Here is a 5,474-nt window from a genome sequence, read left to right on the forward strand (position 1 = left end):
CACCCTACTCGGCTCACCAACACCCAGTCTGTCCCACGAAATCCTTCCAGTACTGCCTCCTGGCCTTGTGTAAGCTCTGCTAGACTCTATGTTAACTCTGCTAGACTTTGTTTAAGCTTCTGAAGCTTCTGTGTCGTCCCCTAGACCCTCTGCGTCTCACACGGTGGCCTCTCCTAGCTCTTCGCAGCTCCTGGCTGCCTCTGCGTAGCACCCAGCTGCCTTTGCGTCAACCTCTCCGGGCTCTGCGCTGTTTCTCTGGCACCAACTCTACCTCTCTGCTATGTGTTCACTGCCCCTCACTGCTAATCACTGATTATATCTCTCTTAGCAAACCCTACTCTAGAGAATAGAATGACTGATCACTCTGGTGTATTCTCCAATTGACCCTCAAGCCTCCTCTTATACTTTTCTCGTTAGTCCATCAACAACCGAGATGAAATCTCTAATCAATGACTAAGATTAGATTTGGCTTGATCCATGACTTTTGGAACATTCTAACCCAGTTTTATATTAATACCCATTAATATTTTATTTTTTCTAAGTTTAGACTTAGGAACTCCATTAAAAATATTAATTATTTTAATATCTCCCCAACCGATTAGAATCTGCCCAAACCATTTCTGGGTCTTGGAGATATCATGTGCTTTAGCCTCTCCACCAATTTTCAAGGCTAGAGCACATTCGATGCTACCACAAATTAACATCTTACACTAGGGTTTTGCTTTCCAATTGTAAGCAATGGAGGGAGGAAGAGGCCATGCAGAAAACGAGGTCACGTGTCAAGGTTTGAGCCACTTGAAACCAAAGAATTGAGGTCTTTAGTATTTGCCAGACAATGTTTCCAAAAGGTGGGTTGTTTAGGGTTTTGTGAGCAAATTCAACAAGTAGGATATCATGCCAAGTTAACGAGTCTTTTTGTCACAAACATTAGGAGTGATAAGGTCAACATTTTAGGGTTCAACTTCATCATTTCAAATGAGGCCATAGCTACAGCTACAGGGATACCAAATAATGGAGAAAAATGGTTCAAACACTTAGATTTAGATGTTCTAAATTATAGCGCTTTCACAAAAATCAGTATAAAGAGGCTCCCGAGAGTGTTTTTCCTTTTGGACTATTGCTTGAAAAGTTTGCTCCATTAATGAAGTTCATCATGAAATATTTTACATGTGAGGGTAGGTTTTCAACAATGTATAAGTATCATATCAGATTATTGATGCACTTCACTGATGTAAAGCCTCTCAACCTATCTCACTACCTCTACAAAAATTTAGTTAAGATGGCAAAGAAAGTGAAAAACAGAAAGGGTGATCACCAAGCTAGTCTCTACCACCTTGCTTTAATTAAAATCACTCTCCTACACCATATTGAATAGGTGAACATCTCTTGGGAAACCTTTCTGCAGTCTACAATTTTTTTGTCTTCTATTAGTCAACCTACTAGCCACAATACACCACCAAAATCATCCAAACCAAGGGAGGTTGGCTCATTTAGCACAGTGTCAATGAAGAGGATACCTAGGGCAGAAGTCACTCACACATGCATCAGAGGGAAGAGGCTTATGTTTTCTCCATACATTGTTGAAAGACCCAAGCCTACATCATCACAGCAACATGAGACACCATTGGATGAAGAAACATAAGGTCATTTTGACACTGACATGGCAGACTTGGAGATGCATGAAGAGGCCAAATATTTGGAGCAGATTCTTCAAGAGAAATAGGTTGAGATTAGAGAGTTGAGAGATAAGTTGTATTCATCGAGTAGAGTTGAGAGATCAGCGAGTAGAACTCTTGGAGCTTGTATTCAATTATTTTTTTTACAGGAAATCGAAGGACAATTGCAGCTATTATTCAGGAATTCTTGTGTTGTGAGTTTGTGATAATGTTTTCTCTCTGTTATAGTTTTATATGAATGATAATTTCATATTATTTCCATATCTATGCTTTTCTGTGATTTTCCTAAGAGGTTTTAAACAGAATTCTTAAGTTTAATCTCTATTTTGTTAGTAATTTCATGTTTATGTTACCTATCTTCTGATAAATGAAGTCATGCTTGCCATGCTTATTTTGAATCTTTGCTTTTCCACCCTACACTACATCGAAAAAAAACCCCAAAGTATCACAAAGGCATACCTACCCTGCTTCTTTATATCTCTTGCAACTGAAACCTTTGATCTTTTGACCTAGTTCCTTGATTTTCACTCCTGATCAAGGAAAACCATAAATTTCAAAACCCTAGAGCTGAAATATCTAGCCTAAAATCTATTCTTTCTCCAGTCATATTTGGCTATGAGATTTATAGAGAGAGCCCTCTCTAGTTTATTAGGGCTAGTTGTTGAACCGTAAATGGTTTGAGGTTACCTCCGTCGATCTCCTTTTTCATCCTTGGGACATTGTGGAGGATAATAGGATCAAGCATCTACATCCGGATTAATTGCATGTATGGAGTTGCATGTATGATTTCCTTGATAGTTTGGACATCATGTGTGTATTTGGTTCTCTTATTATCATTGGAATGGGATTTTCTAGGAGTGGTAGTGGTTTCAACTTTTCCTTGCCATTTTCGGATAGTCATGGTGTGATGGGGTTCTTTTATTTGGGTGAGCTATAGATTGTTGGATGGTTTTGGAACCGAGCGAGGTGTCCTGAGGAAAATTCCTAAGAAACTAGGAATCCCTTGACCGGTGATGGTGGGATTGTGGTAAAGCCTAAGGGTGGAGATGGGAAAATTACTCAAGGTATTAGTGAAGAAATTTGAAGGCATCCAAGTTTTTTAGGGCCTAGTTATCCCTTGATCGGTTTTGGCGGGATTGCGGTAAAGCCTAGTAGTGTATGTTTTTTGTTTGGACCTAGGAATATCTTGACTGGTAATGGCGCGATTACGGTAAAGGTTCGTTGTATAGGTGAGGGTTTTGGGCCTAGGAGTCCCTTGACCATTTTGGTGGTATTGTGGTAAATCCTGAGGAAGCCCTGGTTGATTTGTTGTGAGTCCCACAATCATGCTTGGAATATGGCATGGGGGTGATTAGCTGAACGAAAGATTTGGTTCAACCCAATCTATGGTCGGGTGGTACGTGGAAGTCCTTGGCTTGGTTGAATTTTACATATGTTAATAAGATTTATTTTCCTCTTGTATTTCATGAATATTTATACTTGTTATTATGTGGCTTTTATGGTTGTTTTATCACTCTTATTATTCTTCTTATATACTGGTTATAAGCATGGTTTCATGAAAAACTTTAGTTATGGCTCTCATCATTTTGATTAGTAAATGAATTGTTAATGAATGCATTACCTAATAGATGTTATTGCAGCTATTATGAGAAGGCATCAGACCTTCTTGATGATTTTCATATAAGTATGACAACCTTGTGTTCAGATATGCATTTATAACCTGTAGATTACATGTTCACAATGTGTTTGAGGAAATGTTTATCATGGTTAGACCTTGTTAGGTAAAGTTATTCTTCAAATTTTGCATTAATGGCTTTTTTCCTTTTGTCATTCATCATTATGGAAAGCTTTATCGAGTTCTAGGCAGAGGTCTCGATCCTAGCTTTGAAAAAGTGGCTCAGATCTCGGGGTTGCATGCACAAAATTGATTAATTTAGACTATAGTCGCAAGGAGATAGGGTTATCCATGCGACTGGAAGCTTACATTCGCTAAGTTGCCTTGTTATGCAAGCGAATGGGAGTCCAAGTCAGTGAAAAAATAAGTAAGCTCAGGGTTCGGTCACCTGGAGTGGTTGTTTAGCTTATGGGGTCTTATAGCTCTTGAGGAAAGATTAGTAAAGTTTCACATTGTTGATTCCACTTCCTTAACTGTACCTAGGAGGTTGAGTCATATCATAGTAAACCCTCATCACATATTTACCCCCATGGACCAATGAAATTGATTAAGTGTGGGAGGAGGGTTGGTCACACAACTACAATACTTGAAGCCAACATTTAAGAAGATATTTACTCAATCTCAAAGTTCCACCTTGAAACTAGGCCTCCAGGAAACCCTAGTACATCATTAAATGAAAAAAAAAAATCAATCCTTTAAGGTAGTAGATAAGAAATTAATAACTTTCTCACCATATCACATGGCATCTTCAACAAGCATAATATAAAGTTTGTAAACATAAAAACGTATTTTGAGGGCTATTTATTCATGGGAACTTCCCACCACTTTAACATTTAGGGAGATGATAATCATTGGGTACCCATGGATTGGGTCTTGCTTGCTCGAAATTCCCTACTAATAGTCAATCATTTGCCTCTCTTATTTACTACTTTTCCTTGGATTTAGCTGGATTCATACATGATTTCCTTCCCATTGTAATAAGGATATCCTTATCTAGAGCCAAACATCACCAAAATCCTTGTGTAAATCTTTCTTGGATTCATATATTTGTGGAGGATGAAGAGAGGTCTTTTTTGTCACTTTGTAGAGTTCATAACAATACCTTGCAAATTTTTTGTTGAAAATAATATAGGATTGGCTACACTGGGCTTCTCACTAGATTCAACTACACAGCTACAAGGTTGTTGTGGTACAATTAATATCCCAGGAGGCTCAATGCTCTTCTTCCCAAAATACTTATTTTCATAAGTTTCCCAACCATAAGACAAATATGGTTTTCTACGGAATGAGAAGGTCCTACAATTGTGTCCTCTTGTATGTTTGAGTGACCATTATTTTCAACAAGAAATCAGGAATCACCATTCTCTCTTAGAAAATAGAAAGGAGGATTATGAGGTTTCATATCTTCATTACAAAAAAATGGAATTGACTTCACAACTTTAAAAGTGATTGGGTGTGATGAAGAATCTTCACCATTATAAACAACTTTAGGGCTTATCAGGTAGACTTGAACCTCAACTAATTAAACCTTTGAACCATCATTTTAAGTCTCCTTAAAACCTTCACCTTCTTCTATATCCACACTTTTTTATGAGGGTTATGGTCCTTCCTAACACAAGGGTAATCCACTCTCAAGTGACATGCCTCATGACAAATACCTTAAAAAAGGGCAGTTTCTTGTAATTAAGCTTTTATCTAAACTTCCAACAACCCCATTCAATCTCAATATCTTTTCACAGACCCTCTTGAAGATCCATCTTGACCAAAATTTTAGTAGTTACTTTATACAATTTTTCAAGCCATCCATTTTCCAAAGAAACTAACTGCCTCATGGAGTTACTGTAGGTTTTAACCCCGTACAGAAATTACCTGCATACGAATTCTAAAACACAGAAAATAAACAATGCGAGAGCATAACACATAAAACACATATACACAGAGACTTTCCCCTATATCCCAAATCCGAGACTACTAGCTTGATTTTTCATTATGTTCCTTTCAATGTTACAATACATATTTATACATGCCGAAGCATCCAATACCATGGACCGAAAACCATCACATCCAAAACCATGTGCGAAAAATCATGCACAAAACCATAGGTAGGTTCGCCTAACCTAACA

The sequence above is a fragment of the Pinus tabuliformis genome, chromosome 6 (genome assembly GCF_031772625.1).
Source record: "Pinus tabuliformis cultivar Carrire ecotype Pingquan chromosome 6, CPIR1, whole genome shotgun sequence".
Taxonomy (NCBI): domain Eukaryota; kingdom Viridiplantae; phylum Streptophyta; class Pinopsida; order Pinales; family Pinaceae; genus Pinus; species Pinus tabuliformis.